The 19488-nt window shown below is 46.5% G+C and overlaps 1 protein-coding gene across 1 annotated transcript in view; it reads right to left on the bottom strand.

Annotated features, from left to right (window-relative positions):
* LOC132532430 (melanoma-associated antigen 10-like) overlaps window positions 1-15005 on the bottom strand; it is a 220974-nt gene extending 205969 nt beyond the window's left edge. The window contains exon 1 of the mRNA XM_060183555.1: window positions 14976-15005. The gene's annotated coding sequence lies outside the window, so the exon portion shown is untranslated. The remainder of the gene's footprint in view (window positions 1-14975) is intronic.
* Between the last annotated feature and the right edge of the window lie 4483 nt (window positions 15006-19488).

Here is a 19488-nt window from a genome sequence, read left to right as displayed (position 1 = left end):
ATAAGAATCTCACCCAGGGCTCCTGTTTATTCATATTTAGCACAGGAGTCTATAATCTCTGTGATCCTATCAGTTTGATCTCACAGTCCATGGTCACAATTGCGAACATTCTAGGCTTCACTTCTTATGGGAGAAGTCTTCCTTGAGTGACAGAATAGAATGATCCATCCTCTCTTTGGAGAGTGGAACAGTCCTTACCATTGGTAGATTATAATAAAGGCCTCCTGGAGAGGCCTGCAAAGGGGATAATGAGGACATTCCTGATGGAAGTTACCCATTATGGCAGAAAGAGGGATACTTTAGAGGTCTAGGCCCATCGTATCTATGGAGGAAAGCAAGTATTCCCTGACTAGGACTCCAGATAATGAGGTGGCCTCATAATGACCAGAATGGCCATCATTAAGTGTATTAAGTGAGTCAGGTTCTTCCTCATCTCTTTTTTTTGTCTGATAAGCTTTTATTAAGGACTTGAATGCCAGCTGTTGAATCCAAGCTGGTATGAGGTTTATAGAGTCTGGCCTCAAGTTATGGAGAAAATAGAATTAGGTTGTTTGTGTGTTTGTTACTTATTTGATGATTCTAACAAATATTTTCATAGACACATCAATTTTCCTTTACTTGATATATATGTTTTGCCAGTATATCTTTTGGCCTATTGTATCAAGTGCTTTATCTAAAGATTTGGTAAGGGGTGACAACAATATTGATGCCTTATCAGAGGCAATTAAGCAATACAAGAGTTAATATGACTTATTTTCTTTTGTATATTTAGTTGAATAGTTAGTGTGAAGGTGGGAAGTACAGTTAGAAGAGGAAGATGTTTAGGCCTAAATAACAAGTAATTTATTAGAAAATTTGTGGTGCCCTCTTTAGGCCACTCTAAGCTTATTAGGTCTATTTATAAATGCCTAGGAGTAAAATTCCTGGATTATAAGGTATTTCCATTTGTATCCATTTAAGGATTCTCCATACTCTTCTCCATAATGGCTGCACCAGTTTGGGCTCCCATCAGCAGTGTAATAGAGTTCCTCTCTCTCCAACACTTGTCATTTGGTGTTTTGTTGATGAAGACCATTCTCACAGGTATGAGTTGGAAACTCAGTGTTGTTTTATATTCTCTAATCCTGAGTGAACTAGATGGAGCATTTCTGCACATGTCTATGAGCCATGTATACCTCTTATTTAGACAAGTATTTATTCATATCTTCTGCCTACTTTTAAAATTTTATTAGTGATGTAATATTGATTTACAAAATTACAAGATAATGGGTACAACTCTGCACTGTTCCCACCACCAGAACTCTGTATCCCCATTCCATCCATTGTAATCTACAGCAGTTCTTCTAAGCTTGCAGATATGGGTCAACTATTTCTACAACTATTTGCCTATATTTCTATATTTTGCCCATTTTTTTCCTATGGTACTATCTTCTTTTCCAAGTCTTATATGCAGCTGTTACTATATCCAAATGCCCCTCCCTTTTTCCTCTTCTCTCTCTGGGTCCTTATCGAGTTAGAGTTCATGACACTATGACCATATTCCCCCATTATTTCTCCCCCACTGGGTGTATGAAACAAAATTCTTTTTTTTGGGTGCAGATGGTGGGAGTTATGGCTTCTATAATTGCTTCTCTGCTAGGCATGGACATTGGCAGGTCGATACATACCCCAGCCTGTTTCTATCTTTTCCTTTTCAATACCCACCTCCCCAGAGCCCCACCCCAATAGGAAAAGAGAGAGACAGACTGGGAGTATGGATCAACCCGCCAATATCCATATCCAGTGGAGAAGCAGTTACAGAAGCCAGACCTTCTACCTTCTGCACCCCATAAAGATCTTTGGTCCGTACTCCCAGAGGGATAAAGAATAGAGAAACTTCCAATGGAGGGGGGAGGATATGGAACTTTGGTGGTGAGAATTGTATGAAATTGTACCCCTCTATACTACAATCTTGTCTATCATTATTGAATCACTAATAAACATAAAAGTTAAGGAAAAACAAATATGGATATAGTTATAGAGGTCCCAGCACTAGGAGAAATAAGTATCTTAAAGAGAATGGAAAGGGTTCCTTATAGTTTTAGAAGGAGTTTAAAATAGCAGTAGTTAATTATTATAACCAAGTTAGTTTGGAGTTTATTTTTCTATGAAAATGCAGTGGTTAGCATCAACAGTAATATACTTGCTCATGTTGTTCTTTTTCTTTTTGTTGAGTTTTATGAGTTTTTTTTTTATTTTTCATTTCTTTGCAGATTTGTATTCCCAACAGCTATAATTTAAATTTTTTAGCACCTGAGAGCACAAAATGACAAAAATAGGATTACTACAGGAAACCCCCAAGCCTGAAGTGAGTGCAAACATGTGTGGCTCAAGGACTGAGAGGGGTTTAAGAAGAGATTCCTAGGGATAACAGCCCATACTCACTCAGGAACTGCTGGTACCAGTGCAGCAGTTTGCCAGTTAACACACACCTCCAGTCTGAGTTTTATGGACAAAAAGAATAATGAAGGGAGAGGAAGATTACATAAACCTCACTGATTTAAAACTTTGGGTCTCCATTGCTGTTGCCCTTCAGGGGCTAAAACAGCAGCAGGGAAGCCTTATACTGACATTAGGGAGGTAAAGAACTGGATGTGTGACTGAGAATAAAATCTACATTCCCAGCAATCCAGATGTCTGGTTATATAGTAGGGGCCTTTTCATATCATTCTAGTAATAACATAGGAAAAAGGGAAAATAATTCCCTCAGAAATCAGGATTTATTAAAAAAAATATACAGGGCCATAGAGTGCTGCTTGGCTCCAGCTCTGGCTGGTAGTGAAACAGGGATTGGGCCCAGGATTTTGGGCCCTCAGGGCATGGGAGGTCTCTTTGTATAACCACTGTGCTATCTATCCTGCAACCTGTTTTATCTCTTGGTCATTAGTGAGTGATTAAACTAAAAAATCTTATTACAGTCAAAAATCCCTCAGGCTCCCATTGGCAGCAGGGAAGAAAAATAACATAAGAATGTTTGACAGCCACTGTGCTTCACCTCAGGGACTGAGATAACATTGAAACAATTGTTAATTTCCAAAACTGTAAATTATTACTGCCTTAGTTAGATATAAGTCAATACAGGCAAGTGGGATCACTGAAATAAAAGTAGTGAGAGAGGGTCCTCATAACACACCAAATATAATGGTTAAATCTAGAAGAAGCATCAGAGAAATGAACCCTGACAAAATCCCAGATAAAATTGCCCAAAAGGTAGAAGCACATAAAATGAGGATAACATCCAAACACTAACTGATGTAATGGTTACAGGAATGGCAAAAAAAATTCAATCTATAATATTAATGTCAATAATGTCAATGGCCTGAATAATGTCAGTGGCCTGAATTCACCCATTAAAGTAGGCAAGGAGCAGGAAGATAGATCAGAAAACACACCCCAACCAACCATTGTCTATAGGAATCCCACTAATTCAACAAGACAAACAGACTCAAAGTGAAATGATGGAAAACTATCATACAAGCTAATGGACCAGAAACAAAGGTCAGTAACAGCTATTCTCATATCTGAGATGATAGACCTTAAAATAACTAAAATAAAGAAATAATAGGTAAGGACATTACTTAATGCTCAGAGGATCAGTCAGTCAAGAGGATTTAACACTTATTAGCATCTATGTACCCAGGGTGAGGACATCTAAATATATCAAACATGTACTGAAAGAGCTACAGCAACATATTCACAGCAACACAGTAATAGTAGGGGATTTCAACACCAGTCTTAAATTTGTAAACTGATTGAATTCAGACACTGGGCTTAACTTGTTAAAGCATTTCTAATATTTTTTGAAATATTAATTCACCTATTATCTTAGACCTGGTATATCAGAAGCAACTGTTCCTGTCAATATATAAGATATAGTTATTTGTAAATAGCATTAAATGTCATAAATCATGGTGAGGTCTTATACTGTACAGTAAATGCTAACCATGAGATTTTTAAAATTAATCAAACTCCCAAATAATTTTATTATAATAATAACTATCTACTGCCTTCTTAAGTCCAAGACAGCAAGGAACTTTCCTATAAAATTCATATCTACCAGAGTCCTGGAACCTCTGGGACTTTGCTTGTGTTTCTTCTTGCTTCTCCTCTTGATCCCATACCATGTGATACTGTCAATGTTAACCTCACCTAAACCAGTGCAACCAGTGCCACTACCTCATGTTTCACTTTGGACTGTATCCAGCCAGAGATGGCAAACCTATGTTCATATCTTTTAACACACTGAATATGTCATTCTACTTCATCTTTACTTTCAGAGTTATTGAAAAAGAATCTAATGAGAGCCAGATGGTTCTGCCTCAGTATGTCAGTATATTAATTTCCCTAGCATCTTCTAATTTTTCTATGTATTTACATTTAGATAGTTGTAGTATGATATACCATGATGTGGAGCAGTTTATATTCATGATCTTGAGTATTCGTTCAGCTTCATAAATATGTGTTTTCAATGTTTCCCAAGTGTGGAATTTTTTTCTGGTATGCTTCTTATGAATATGTTTTTTATTCCTCTTACCCATCTCATTTATTGAAGATCCCAATAACTGTCACATTTATCTTTCTCATGGAATCTGATATTTCACATGAAGTTCTTCATTTATTCTAAACATTTCCTATCCAACAGCTTAAAATTCAAAGAGTGTTGCAGTTGTGTCTTCTAGGGTTGATATTATCTCCTCATCTTGATTTAGTCTACTTCCTAGGCCTGTTACCTGAGCCTACACTGCATTTGAAGCATCCTTCATGGGTTCAGCATTATATACAACATCATGGCAATAAGGTCTATATGACTAAAGAAGAAAGAATAAAATACGCCATCTAGAATAACCTCTGAAGGAACTGGAAAGGGTGCAACAGAACTTAAAAGAAGCAGATGGAAGGAAAGTAAAAATATATAGTGAGATAACTATGAAATAGAAGCCACAATATGATACAGAAGAGCAGGGAAATAAACAGTCAGTTCTCTGAAAGGATCAACAAGCTTGTAAATGTGAGTACAGTCACTAAAGATAAAAGAGAAAAACCCTAATAAAATCAGAAATAAAATAGATGAAGGCACAACTGACAGCACAGAAATACAAAGAATCTTCAAAACAAGATAGCCAGGAGGGGGTGAAACATTGTTGGGGACCCAGTGTCCCATGGCAGAGAAGGAGGACAAGTTGACAAGGGGTGAAGTGTGCTGACACCTATCTTGGGAAGGGGGGAAACTACCTCTGAAACAACAGTCTTGCAAGTCTATATTTCCCCAGTAAAGTAGTTGAAAATGGCTTTAAATATGAGATCAAAAGGATCAAAAAAGCATGTGAAATTTTATATGCAAATAATCTGTACACACTAGTAGAAGTAGATATTTTCAAAATCATTTAACTTCCAAGTCTGACCTACTAGAAAGAGAGCTTGAACAGACCATAAACAGGTATGAAAATGTTAATAATAAGAATTTTTCCTATTGCCAAGTGAGTAGAACTATATAGATCTCTGAAATGGTATAGTAGTTAGTATAAGTCCACACACAATACATCTACATCAACAATTCAAATATTTCTTCAGAGGAGATACTGCAGATAAATTTTCAATAGGGAATATTCAAAAACTGACGCCTAATATAATATGTTCATTTCAAAATTAGTATTTTAATAGTGATTTACAATTTATCAGATAATAGAAGTATAATTCATACCACTCCTACCACCAGAGTTCTCTGCCACCAACCACTACCACTATTTAAAAAGTGTAGATTTCACCAAGTCTCAGAGACAGGTTGCATGTCTTAATCAGATGTATATCAGTAATAAAAATGAATGTATGAGAGCCCCTAGACTCTCACTGGCTGCACCATGCTCCCAGTCCCACCCTTAATAGCAGTGGTTCTGATCCCCATGCTTAGAGAGAGAACTTGGTTAAGTCAGAGTTGGGTTGGGGGGCGGCTTCAGACAGAGGTCTTTCAAGGTTTGAGGGACTTCAGGGTTTTGTGGGGGAGGGGCAGGCCCTGAGGACCCCTAGTGGCTGACATCATAGGGCACCTATGACAACACAATGAGGATGGTCACCATGACAACCCTTCAGGTGCTTTTTTGGGAGAATGACACTGACACCCCCATCCCACTCCCTTCATGGAGCTTTCCCCTTGGCACACACAGCCATGCCACATTCTTTACCTCTTCTGCAAGGAAGTTTGTCTTCCTGCTTACCTCTCCCTGATGTCCCCCTATCCTCTGGCTGTAGTGCACCTTCTGGTGGGCCCCATCTTCCCAGGACCCATCCACTGCCCTCATCCATCATGTCTCTCACCCCACCCCTTCCTACCCACCATCAGAGAACTTTCAGAGACAAACATGACCACATCAGAGGTTTTTATTTAGTCTTTCTGCCCATCAGGGTCAATTTCTAGGCCTATGCCTTCGCTGTCCTTTTTGAGGCAGACCCCCCCACACACAAGGCACGGGGCTCTGTGCCCGGCCTCATTTGGGAGCTCCTGGATGCTCAGTCTTGGTGGTCTGCTGGCCTAGTAGTGTTGTCTTGGGGCTCAGTTGCCCTGCTGCCAGCTGCCCCGTCGTCAGTAGCTCTTTCTTCCTCCCGTCTTGCCTGGGTATGTGCTCGCTCTTCTATTTTTAGCTCCTTAAGGAGTTTTATACATCGAAGGCAGACAGCTGGTTGGCTAATTAAGCCAAAATACAGGTAATCTCTCACAATCGCAAGACTGATGTTTTTGCCTCTTTTTCGAATGGAGTTTTTCTTCATCCGGGGTCTTTTGTTCACCTGGAAAGACCATAGAATGATGAGAGAAGTGAATGGTAAAGGAGAGGGGAAGTGGCATGGAAGGGACAGAGGCTCTGTGAGATGAGGTGATGGTGAGGGAAAGTGTGTAGGACAGGACAGCGACAGGGTTTGGGGTGTCAGTTGGGGGAAGGAGGAGGAGGGACAGAAGGAGGCAAATGGGGGTCATCTCACCATGGTGCCTTTAACAACTTGCTTGTCACTTTTCCTTCCCAGCAGAGTGTTCCACGACGCTGGTTCTGTGGGGTCCTACCTGACAGCTCCAATGTCTTTCAGGCCAATGTTCCTTCCTGTATATACCCCCGGAGACAAAGGGGCCACGCCCCTAGGCCCTGATTGGTCATCAATGGTGCGCAGCAGCCAATGGTAGTGCTGAAGGGGCGTGGACGTCACAGAGGACCTCACTGTCATCTGTGGGAGGATGGGAAGTCACCAGGATGTGCTGGCTGGACTCAGGGGGGCTCTTGCTCCCCTAAAGAGCCTGCTGTTCTGACCTGCCCCTGCAGGGTGATGTAAAGCAGCAGACACGGGCTTCCCCTCAGGCCATGGTGCCTCTTTTCCCCCCTCCACTATCGCCAGCACTGCCTCGCTGAGGTCTCTTCCTGCCCAGGGGTTGCACCTATGTCTATGTGAAGATCGGGCATCCCTTACTCTCCATGTTGCTCTGGGGGTCCTTGGATACTAACAGTTCCTTGGCTTCTGCAGGAGCATTTCCCATGTTGTTCTCTCTGAGGCTTGTCCAATTGGCTCTCCTGGGTACTCCTCCCTGGGGCAGGGGAATCCCAGGCTGTAGGGATTCAATGAAAAGACCCACTGTTCTTGCTCGTGTAGACATAGAGCTGCATTAAAGTGAGTTTGTGAAGTTCACTCCATGTCCATCATACTTCGTTCAAGCTGTTTGAAGACTTTTCCTTCCCCAAACCACTGCTTTCTTGATTATGCCTCTCAACAATGGCCACCTATGTCTTTCACTCTTCTTCTGTGGGGATTTTTGACCCCCCACACACACCCCTGAACCTTTCCTGCTGTGCCCAGGGCCCCTATCCCTGCTAACCCCAGCTCAGAAAGTTCCACTCTGAGAACCATTTCACTGTGGTCAAGTAGGCATACATGAGTGCCTGCTGCCACATCTGCTTGGGGGCAGGTAGTGGTCATGGTGCAGGATGGCTGCTTGGGGTGAGATGGGCATCCATGGGCATGAGGGTGGGCCATGAGCGGGTGGGTGGATATGGACTCGAGGTGAGAACAGGTCCACATCTTCCTGGAAAGGCTGGGATAGGGAAAGCAGTCTTCTAGGGCATTGAAGGCTAATACCAATACCAATTCAGATTCATGTTATTTTTTATGATGTTTGTGGTTCTCAGCCCAATATCTTTTTAATACATTATTTCTTTATTGTTTTATTTGATATGATAGAAAAGAATTGGATGAGAAAAAAGAGATAGAAAGAGACAGACAATTTAGACACCTCTCCACTGCTCATGAAGTTTCCCCAAGTACATGGGGAAAGGTTTGAACCCAGATCCTTGTATATCATAACATGACTATCTATCATCTGTTTATCTATCTATATAACATCTATCTCTATCTCTCTTTCTTTTACCTTGCCCCACATGCCTTTCAGTCACCTTTGGCAGCACCCAACAAATCGTGAGTCCTAGGCAGTGGGAAGGATCCCACCTTGACTCTGGTTGGTTCTGCAGGCTCTGTATAGAAGGCAGCCCTCCTATTTCTCTGGGGAGATTGAAGAGACACTGGGAGCAGGAGCCAGATGGTTGAAGTTAGGTTCCCTAGAACATTCTATCATCCAGTGAGAAGTGAGTTCTTGCCATTTCTCCAGGATATTGCAATTTCTCAATCTGCAGTTTATGTGGGTGCTTCCCTGTTGTTGGAGTAGAATGCACCATCTCACCTGGGCTATTACACCAGGCCACTGCCAGCAGGACAGGTGCTGGGGAGGGGTTGAGAGATGGATTGTTGGAGTCACAGAAAGTTGTTAATCAGTGCATGGGTAGCACCCACCTAGGTTCAACTATTGGACTTGCAGAATTACTTTCAAAGACCAACCTATTTCCTCTTTGTTTTGGTATTCACAAGGACTTCACAACTCCATAGGCTTTGTGTTCAGACAGACAGACAGAAGGAAAGTAACCACAGAAGGGGGTTTCCCCCAGTGCAGAGGGCCAGCTCTAACCTGTGGCTCAGACACACTATCAGGTGAGCTCTCATGCTGCTGCCTCCTTTCCCTCTGAAGGTTGTCTTAGACAAACACACTTTTTTCTTTATTGGGAGGTTAATGGTTTACAGTTGATAGAGAAACATAGTAGTTTTCACATGCATAACACTTCCCAGTTTTCCACATAACAATCAAACCCCCACTAAGTCCTCCTCCGCCATCACATTCTAGGACCTGCACTCTGCCCCACCGCCCCAGTGTCCCTTCCTTTGGTGCAATGCTCCAACTTCAGTCCAAGTTCTGCTTAGACAAATACACTTCTGTAGCCTTTCATTTAATCCCTGGAAGACCCAGTCTGGGTGTAAAATTGTTCAAGTGACACCACTGAGGTCACCCAAGCACATAGTTTTGCACTACGTCCCTTCTGCTCCTCCAGGCAAGGTAGAAAGGGGCCTGTGCAGTGGCTTCTGGACTTTGCTTCATGGAGTAAGATGCTGTCTCTTAAGAAATCCTGACTGAAGTGGAGAGAAACTGTTACTTCAAAAGGACAACTCCCACTTGCCTAGGTAGGAGAACCCCCAAATAACTGCCACACATGTAGTGTCTGATTTCTCTGAAGGTTCTTCAGGATCCATGAGCATGCTGAGAGCCCAGGGTGTACTCGCCCTGAGAAACACTTTGTAATATCTGTCTCCTGCTACCCAGCAGAGAAAATGAAATAACTCATTCCTGTGACTCACTCTGCCCAGGATACTCACACCTGACTTCTCTCACCCAGAGACCCAGAAACTCTTTCCCCTTAACTTGTTCTTCAGATCTAGGAGGACATCTAACCTTGAAAGGCCTCTCCTTAACCTAGAGTCCCCACTAGAAAAATAGGGCCACCAGAGAGTATAGAATCACCGAAACCCACCAGTGGTCAGAAGTTTAGGTCAGTGGAATGAAATTATACTTTTTAGAATATTTTAATTATATGTTTTTGAAATAAATAAAAAGAAAAGGGAGGGGAAGAGAAGAAAGTGATAACTGTAGTTCTTTACCTCTTTGAAGCTCCCCCCCACCCCCCGCTGGTGAGGACCAAGGTTTTGAATTATCCTTGAAAAATACAAAAATATCCAGACACAGGCTTTTTAAAATTTTTTTTCCTTAAACACAAGAAATCAATATCAGGTACTGAATTCTCTGCTTTATCTTACAACTCCATTTATTGACTGTATTTATAGTAACATTTTTCCACACTGTCAGGCAATTTCCATTCAAGTGCCAACAACCAGCTCTGAATCAAAAATAAACTTGAATGAGTTTTACATATCTTTAAACCTTTTACAATATGCATTACAAAACAGCAAACATCTTCCTCTTGAACTGGATAAATGTAACAGTGTGATCAGGGCTAACACACACATTCAGAATCACACGTAAAGAAACCATGTACTTTGAATAAAAGGAACATCTGAAAACCCTTAGAGGAAAGCCAGCCCTCAGTGCTCAGGGGCACAGACACCCAAAGAGCAAAGACTCTGACCCCATTAGTGGCCTTGTAGTGGCCACCCTAGGCTGGGCCTACACGCTACTCCTCCTCACCCTAGGACTCTGATATGGGTAGAGGAAGGGAGTGGGCTCAGTGCTGTTGACCTTGAAGCACAGCTACACCAACCAAGTGCCTGGCATAGGCTGGCACACCAGACTCAAGCACCCACTTCTGGGTGAGGAGCTCCGAGGGGCCCCCGAAGAAGAAGTGCTCCCCCCAGGCATAGATGCCCATCATAGCCAGTGCTTCTCAGACAGCCTCCTCAGGGGCACAGTCACCATGCAGCAGGATGAGCCCCAGGAAAATGAGCAGCAACCAGGACTTGGGCACGCTCTACTCAGCCTCCAGCATGCATCGTAGCTGAGCCCCAGGGTGATGGCCAAGTCATAGCTCTGGGCCTGGGGGTTAGGATCCCACAACCCAATGCCAAAGACCAGCTGCATGCACTCACAGGCCTTGGAGAAGACGTTGGGGAAGAGCTGCTGCTGCCCAGGGAAGAGCCTGTTCAGGATCTCGGCCTTAGTGATGGGCTCCCTAGAGTGGTACTTCTGAAGCAGGAAGGCCACCACGGCTGAGACCTGCATGCTAGGTGCTTCCCTGAGGGGGACTCCTGTGGGGGTGCTGTCCCCTGCTCCCCTGAGCTACCATGGTTGGACTCTACACCCATGGCTAACACCACACCCTCTAGGTCCCTAGTGTCACCCCAGTTGCCCCCTACTTCCCTGGGCTGCCAGGGATGGGCTCTGCACCTTGGACCCACATACTGCCATCCATGACCCTGGCAGGGATCCTACCCACCTCATGTTCCCCTGGGCTGCCATGGCTGGCCTCTGCAACCGAGCTTGACACAGCCACAAGGAGCCCCCCACTTGCCCCCTGCTCAGGGGCCTCAGGCACCAGGACAGAGGGAGGCAGAGAGGAGGAAGAGGGGAGGTGCTCGACCCCGTCCTGCTCAGCCAAGGGTGGCTGCAACCTTTCTGGACCCTGGGCCTCCCTGCGCCTCTCATATTCTTCCTCTAGCTTGCAGAGCAGGCACTGGCGACACCGGGCCATCAGGACGGGACCATGGGACACAATTCCGGTGCAGGCGTCTGACATCACTGAGGCACCTGGAGGAAGAAGGAGTTTGAGTAGCTGTATATACAGGCCACTTGGGCTGCTCTTGACAGAGGGGACTCACCGCTCTCTTCCAGGGTACTGGTACACTCCACAGGCTCTGTCCTCCTGGGTAGATGTCCCCTCAGAGACAGAGGAGGGAAGTGACAGGGCTGCTCAGGGCTTCACAGAGGGGTGGGGTTCTGGGGGCTGAGGGTCCCATATGCCCTCCCTATGGGGAACCCTGGGCACAGTAGGGAGTCCCTCCCTTACATGACTCTCTGGATCAGTCCAAAGCCTCTTCTGCCACCATGTCTTCCACCTGCATGCTGGGTGACTCCCTGTTGAGGAGCCTGGGCTGCTGCCTCCTCCTGTGGGGCCACTTCCTCTGGATCCCCTGGGCTTCCAGGGCTGTCCACTTCACTGCTGGCTGACACAGCGCTCTTACCAGTACCCTGCTCAGGGGACTCAGGAACGAGGATAGATGGTGAGACAGGGGAGGAGAAAGAGAGGTACTCAGCCCCCTGCTGCTCAGTCAAGGGTGGCTGACACCTCTTGGTGCCCTGAGCCTCCCTACGACTCTCATAGTCTTCCTCCAGCTTGCAGAGCACACATTGGTGACACCGGGGCACCAGAATGGGGCTTTGGGATACAATTCCTGTGCAGGCAGCTGATGACACCAAGGGACCTGGAGAGATAGGGTGTATGAACAGCTGTGTTTACAGCCCACTTGGGCTGCTCCTAACAATGGGGACTCACCGCGCTCTTCCAGGGTGCTGGTACACTCCACAGGCTCAGTTCTCCTGGGTATATGTCCCCTAAGAGCCAAAGGAGGGAAGAGACAGGGCAGCTCAGGGCCTCACAGAGGGGTGGGGTGCTGGGGGCTGAAGACGCCACCTTCCCTCTGTATGGAGAGCCCTGGGCACAGTCAGGAGCCCCTCACCTGACTCTCAGGATGGTTCTGGGGCCTCCTCTGCCATCATGGCTGCCACTTGCATGCTGGGTGCCTCCCTGAGGGGGAATGTGGGCTACTGCCTCCTCCTGTGGGGCTACTGTCCCTTGTTCCCCTGGGCCATGCTCTGCATCCTTGAATGACAGAGTACTGCCCATGGCCCCCGGGGGCCCCTCACCAGCCCTATACTCAGGGGCTTCAGGAACCAGGACAGATGGTGGAAGAAAGGAGGAGGAGGGGAGGTGCTCAGCCCCTTGATGCTCAGCCAAAGGTTGCTGCAACCCTTGGGGGCTCTGGGCCTCCCTACGCCTCTCATCTTCTTCCTCTAGCTTGCAGAGCAGACACTGGCGACACCGGGGCATCAGGATGGGGCCAAGGGGCACAATTCCAGTGTAGGTGGCTGATATCAATTTGAGACCTAGAGGGAGAGGAAGTGTAAGCAGTTGTGTTTATAGTCCACTCAGGCTGCTCCTGACAGAGGGGACTCACTGCTCTCTTTCTGGGTGCTGGAACACTCCACAGGCTCAGTCCTCCAGGGCAGATGCCCCCTAAGAGCCAGAGGAGGGGACGGGTGCTCAGGGCCTCACAGATAGGTGGGATGTTCTTGGCAGAGGGTCCAGCCTTTCCTCTGTGTGTGAAACCTTGGGCACAGGGCGCCCCTCGTTTGATTCTCTGGATGGGTCCTGGGTCTCCTGTGCACTGTTAACCTGAGGGCGACTCTCAGGGGAATGCTGGCTGTCACCTCCCAGTTCCTGCAGGCCCTGTGAGGAGATAGGAAGAACAGCTCCTGAGTCCCTGTCTTGACAGGAATTGTAGGGCAGAATTCCTGGAGAACCTCCGGTCCTGGTGAGGGCGAGCCTCATGGGGCCCAGAATCCACCCCTGGGCTGGCCTAATCAAGACAGAGTACAAAAAGCCTGTTTCCTGGAGATCATGTCCTGTGGATCATCTCACAACTGCCAGCCTCCCTATGGTATAACACCCACGAGGCCGGCCCTGGCACGCTTTGACACTGCATCACTGTTTTTTTTTTTTTTTTTAATTTTTCCTCCTCCAGGGTTATTGCTGGGCTCGGTGCCTGCACCATGAATCCACCGCTCCTGGAGGCCATTTTTTCCCCCTTTTGTTGCCCTTGCTGTAGCTTCCTTGTGGTTATTATTATTGCCCTTGTTGATGCAATTCGTTGTTGGATAGGACAGAGAGAAATCGAGAGAGGAGGGGAAGACAGAGAAGGGGAGAGAAAGATAGACACCTGCAGACAAGCTTCACCGCCTGTGAAGCGACTCCCCTGCAGGTGGGGAGCCGGGGGCTCGAACCGGGATCCTTACGCCGGTCCCTGCGCTTTGCGCCACATGCGCTTAACCCACTGCGCCACCGCCCGACCCCCGTGCATCACTGTTTTTATACCCCATCAGAGCCAGCACCACCATGGTCTGACACCCCACTAGGAATAGTTGCCCCATGGTAAGACACCCCTCAAGGCGGGCTTCACCCTAGGTGTGCTCCTTACCTACTCCCTCCCAGGCTGAGAAGAGTTTACGTTGAAGTGCGCCCCCTCAGGTGCCCCGCGGTGCTGCTCCTGCTTCCTAGTCCCACCTCTCGGGGAACAGGAGCCCTGGCGCCCCTCCCCCAACCTACCTCCATGTTCAAAGGCCTTTGGGGGGCTCTCTCAGTCCCAACTGTGCATCTTACCTTGACTCCGAGAAGGGACTCTAACCCCCCTCCGGGCCAGAGGAGGAGTGAGGCTTCTGGCCCAGAGAGGAATTAGACACGCGGCTCCTCGTCCCGAGCCCCCCACCTCTGCCTGGGACTCTGGACTCAGGACGCCGCGGCCCACTCAACCCCAGACCCCCCCCACTCCCCCACCAAGGCCTGAAAACAGCAGGGGCACCTGAAGGGGCTCAGCTCTGGGGTGCAGGTCTGTCAATCTTTCCCCTATGGGGACCCAGCCCCCCCCCTCTGTGGGCCCGCGGCCTCTGAGAGACCCCTCAGTTTGGGGGTGCGGGTCCCAGAGAGCACCCCTCGACTCCGGGAACCCGGGCGGCCCCTGCCCACCCCGCGGCCTTCAGCCCGCCCCTGACCCCCGAGATCTGAGAGAGGGAAGCCGAGGGGCGCCGCACCCGGACAATCCCGCAGGGATCCTCAGAGGTTTCGGGGGACGCCTCAGGCTGTCCTGGCATCTGGACCCCGACTTCGGGAAGGCGCCCCACCTCTCAGACCACCCCGCCTCTGACCCCGAGTTCTGAGGGGCGGCTCGTGCACCCCAACACCACCTGCGGTCCCCACCCCACCCCCGGGTTGCGGGGTCTGTGAGGAGCCCTGGGTGGAGCGTTGGCATCCTGGGGGAGGAGATTTTGGGCCCCCGAACGGTCTCAGGGTGCTCACCCTCGTCAACTAAAAGCACGTCCTCCTCGCCCGGGCTGCCAGCTGGAGCCTGCACATGGCCCCGCAAAGAGGCCTTTATAGACCACGCGGGCTGGGGACCCGGATGTGCAGGGCCACGTGCCCGCCCTCAATCCCTCCCACCTTCTTCCTGCCCTCCCTCCCTGCTCTCGCGGGGCTCCCGCCCAGTTCCCAGCTCCCCCTGCGCTCTAGAACCGCGCTCCCACCTCATCCCCCCACCAAGTCCCCGAGGGTGGGGGAGGGGTGGCGTAGCCCATAACCTGCCTGGCGCCCCTCTGGGTCTGTCAAGCTCTGGGGTGCAGGTCACGTGTCTGTCCCGAAAGTGGTTCCTCTGAGCCTATAGGGCAAGACATGCCCTCCTCCATCTGAGCCTGCCCCCTCGGACCCTGTTCTGACCCCAGGGTACCTGACAGAAGAAGGCGCTACACTCCACAGCCCTACCCAGGATGCCTTGGGCTGGCTTCAGGGAGCAGATGGGCTCAGTCTGTGCTTTTTGTGGGGGTCCCTCACTGCAGTCTCAGGAGGGTCTCCTCAAGCCTTCTTGCAGAGAGGCTCAGACAGAAGGGCTGGGTCCCCCATGTATGGGGGAGAGCAGGGACACCCCCTAGGTGTCTTTAGCTGTCAGGTGTGTTTGCTTCTATTGTGTGTGTTGAGAGTGTGTGTCAGTGATGCTCAACACCTGGGCACGGACTAAGGCCACCTCCTGCCTTCAGGCTACCCTCTCAAACACTCCTGCTGGGAGACCAGCGATAACGCAGGGGATTAAGTGCATGTGGCGCGAAGTCCAAGGACCTGCCTAAGGATCCTGGTTCGAGCCCCCAGCTCCCCAACTGCAGGGGAGTCGCTTCACAGGTAGTGAAGCAGGTCTGCAGGTGTCTATCTTTCTCTCTCCGTCTCTGTCTTCCCCTCCTCTCTCCATTTCTCTCTGTCGTATCTAACAACGACGGCATCAATAACAACAACAATAATAACTACAACAAGTGCAACAAAAGGGAAAATAAATAAATAAATAGAACATGTAGACCTCACACGCTCCTGTCCTCAGTCCTGCAGACCAGGTCCCTAGTCCTCCTTAGCTTTGGTCTTTTCCTTGCCTCGCTCACACTAAGGATGAATGCATTCTATATTTTCATTTCACGGAGCCCCATTCATATTTCCTGGAGGTGTGGATAATGACAATAAACTCTTAACAAGCTATTCTTTGTTCTGCCTTCAGACCTGATGATTAGCCTGGCACGATAAAGTTTTCTTTGGATTCTAGATTTATTTTTTCCATTCCCTAATATGGATTCATCCTGCCAATCCTTTCAAGCCTGTGGAGGTTCTGTAGAGAATTCAGCTGATAAGCTTTTGGGATTTCCTTTAAAAGGTGACTTCTTGCTTTTATCTAAAAGACTTCAGAGTCTTCTGTTTGCCTTTGATCTTTGCCATTTTAATTAATCTGTGTCTTGGTCAACATAGGTTTGGAGTCATTTTTCTTGGAGTGTTTTGAGCTTCCTGAATCTGAGGGTGTGACTCCTATTTTATTTCATTTTATTTAATATATAGATGCACAAAGGCAGTGAGCAAGAGAGATAGAGGGAGAGGGAGAGAGGGAGAGATGGAGAGAATATACAGTACTGTAGCTTTCTTTGATGCATTGGGGCTGAGTAAAACCTGAGTAAATCTAATGGAAAAGCAGTACACTATCCAAGTGAGCTATAGATTTCATTGGCCCTATATCCTCCTTTAATTAGAGAACTTTATCAACTATTATTTCTTCACATATGATTTCGATAACTTCCTGCACTCCTATGATGCTGACATTTTTCTCTGCATAATGCCCCATGCCTCTCTCATATTCATTTGTTTTAGTGTTATTTTTGCTTTTTTTTTTTGGGGGGGTGCCTTTTGCTACCTGTCTTCATCATCTTCATCTCCATTATTTGTCGTCCTCAGGTGTGCCTGTCTGCTGTGTCTTTCTTTCAGCTTATGTACTGCACTCTTCATCTCTTTGATCCATGTTACAATTTTTTCTAGAATTTTCTGCATCATTTCTCTGAATTTCTTGCATCCTGGCCCCATGTAACTTTGTAATTTGATGGGCACCCCTAAGTCTATAGCTTATGGAGTCTTCATTAGAATTTATATTCAGCTCTGAAAATTGATGTTTATCTTGTCATAGTTCATCACTGCAGTTGATTTCCTTTTTCCCATTCTACTTGATTCTCTGAAGAGCAGGGGCTAAGGTGAGCTGTGGAAATCAAACAAGGCAGAAGGGTTGAATCAGAGCTGAGATCTGACCCCATATCAACATCAGTGGTACAGAGGGTTCTGGGACAACCTTCAGAAACAGTGGGGGTGCAGGGGGGCTGAAGCAGTGAGAAACTCTTCAGAGAACAATGCTTTACATTTGTCCTGAGCATCTCACTATGTTCCTTTCTATTCTCTTTTATTTTTATTTATAAAAAGGAAACACTGACAAAATCCATAGGATAAGAGGGGTACAACTCCACACGATTCCCACCACCGGAACTCCATATTCCATCCTCTCCCCTGACAGCTTCCCTATTCTTTATCCCTCTGGGAGTATGGACCCAGGGTCATTATGGGATGCAGAAGGTGGAAGGTGTGTCTTCTGTAACTGCTTCCCCGCTGAACATGAGCATTGGAAAGTTGATCCATACTCCCAGCCTGTCTCTCTCTTTCCCTAGTGGGGCAGGGCTCTGGGGAAACGGGGCCCCAGGACACATTGGTGGGGTCGTCTGTCCAGCAAAGTCCAGTTGGCATCATGTTAGCATCTGGAACCTGGTGGCTGAAATAAGAGTTAATATATAAAGCCAAACGAATTGTTGACTAATCATGAACCTAAAGGCTGGAATAGTGCAGATGAAGATTTGGGAGTCTCCGTTTTGTAGATAGCTAGTTGGCTTATTTTAGTTATATTCCAAAGGCCCATGACTATACAAGTTTCTTTTCTTTTTTCATTTCTGAGCTTGACATCTGACTTGCTTTATTATTGGTTCATCAGAGTTTACGCTGGTTGCTTTGCACCACCTCCCCCTCCCCCAAATTTGGGCTATGAAAGTGAAGGGAGAGCAAGCAAGAGCTACTCGTCTGCTACCATCTTAGCTGGAAATCTGAGTTTCTGTATCCTGAGTCCATGATTTGCATCAGCGGCCACTTTATGCTGATGGTCTTCTGGTTGCACAAGTGCATGATGACAGGGACCCGTTATTGTAGGCTCACAATAGGAACATCACTGCCCCAAATTCCTCTGTGCTCTGTATGTACCTTCCTCTCTCACAGTCCTTGGGAAACACTGAGCTTTTTGCTGTCTGCATGCTTTACCCTCTACTGGAAATCATGTGGCAGAAGTTATACACCATGTAGCCTTTCAGATGGGAATTTCTCTAGATTGTGTGCAATTCAGGGACTGGAAGACATTTTCGTCGCCTGATACTTCTATTTTTCTCATATTGCTCAGCTCTATTTTATGATTGTACTGGAGGTTGAACCTGAAACCTCAGAGCCTCAGGCAGGAAAATATTTTTTATAACCATTATGCCAACTTCCTTCACCCCGTTCATTCCTTTTGACTACTGAATAATTCTCTATGATTTGGGTGAGCACTGTTTATTTATTAACTTATCTTTTGTTTTTAATAATTGATTTGTTTATCCCTGAATAGAGGCAGAAAAGAAGCTGAGAGGGAAGTGGGGGATAGAGATTAAGATATAAATATAGAGGTAAAGACATCTGCAGTTCTACTTCACTACTCATGAAGCTTTGTGCTTTGCAGGTAGGGACTGGTGTCTTGATCCCAGTTCTTTACAAATAATGACTTGTCCTCTTCTGGATGTTACACCTTCCACCCCACCCTCAAATTTATGTCTTTAAGCCGTACATGTTTCTCATTAGAACTTTGAGTTTTTTCCTTTTATTTTGCTCATTTGTTATTAATAGTGAGTTACAAAACTGTAAGATTATAGGGTATAGTTCCACACCACCATAAAGGTCTCTATCCTCACTCTCCCACCTTTGAAGTTAAAAAAAAGTCTTAGAAGTGGTGAGTTTGCTTTTTTTTTTTGAAAGTTCATGTATATCACTTCTATAAGGTCTACAGATGAGTATAACCATCCAGTAGTTGTCTTCCATCTCTTCACTTACTTCACTAAGCTAATCACCTCTAGTTCCACCCATTTTGTCCCAAAGGATACAATATTAACTCTTTTCTTAATTTTAGAATAATTGTCCATGGAGTATTTATCCCATAACTTATTTTTCCAATTAGGATTCTTTTTAGTGATTTAAAAGTTCTAAAATAATAGGGGTATAATACCACACCATTTGTCATCCCATAACTATCCATAAGAAACACAATAGTACACCCATAGTTACAGATATGGTTTGAATATATATATATGTATATATATATATCAATATGTCTACCTATCTGCATATTTTTCCTGTTATTATTCACTTCTAGAGCCCTGCCTTCACTTCCTTTCCAAGT

The sequence above is a fragment of the Erinaceus europaeus genome, chromosome X (assembly GCF_950295315.1).
Source record: "Erinaceus europaeus chromosome X, mEriEur2.1, whole genome shotgun sequence".
In the NCBI taxonomy this organism is placed as follows: Eukaryota; Metazoa; Chordata; class Mammalia; order Eulipotyphla; family Erinaceidae; genus Erinaceus; species Erinaceus europaeus.
This window is presented reverse-complemented; position numbering and strand designations above follow the sequence as displayed.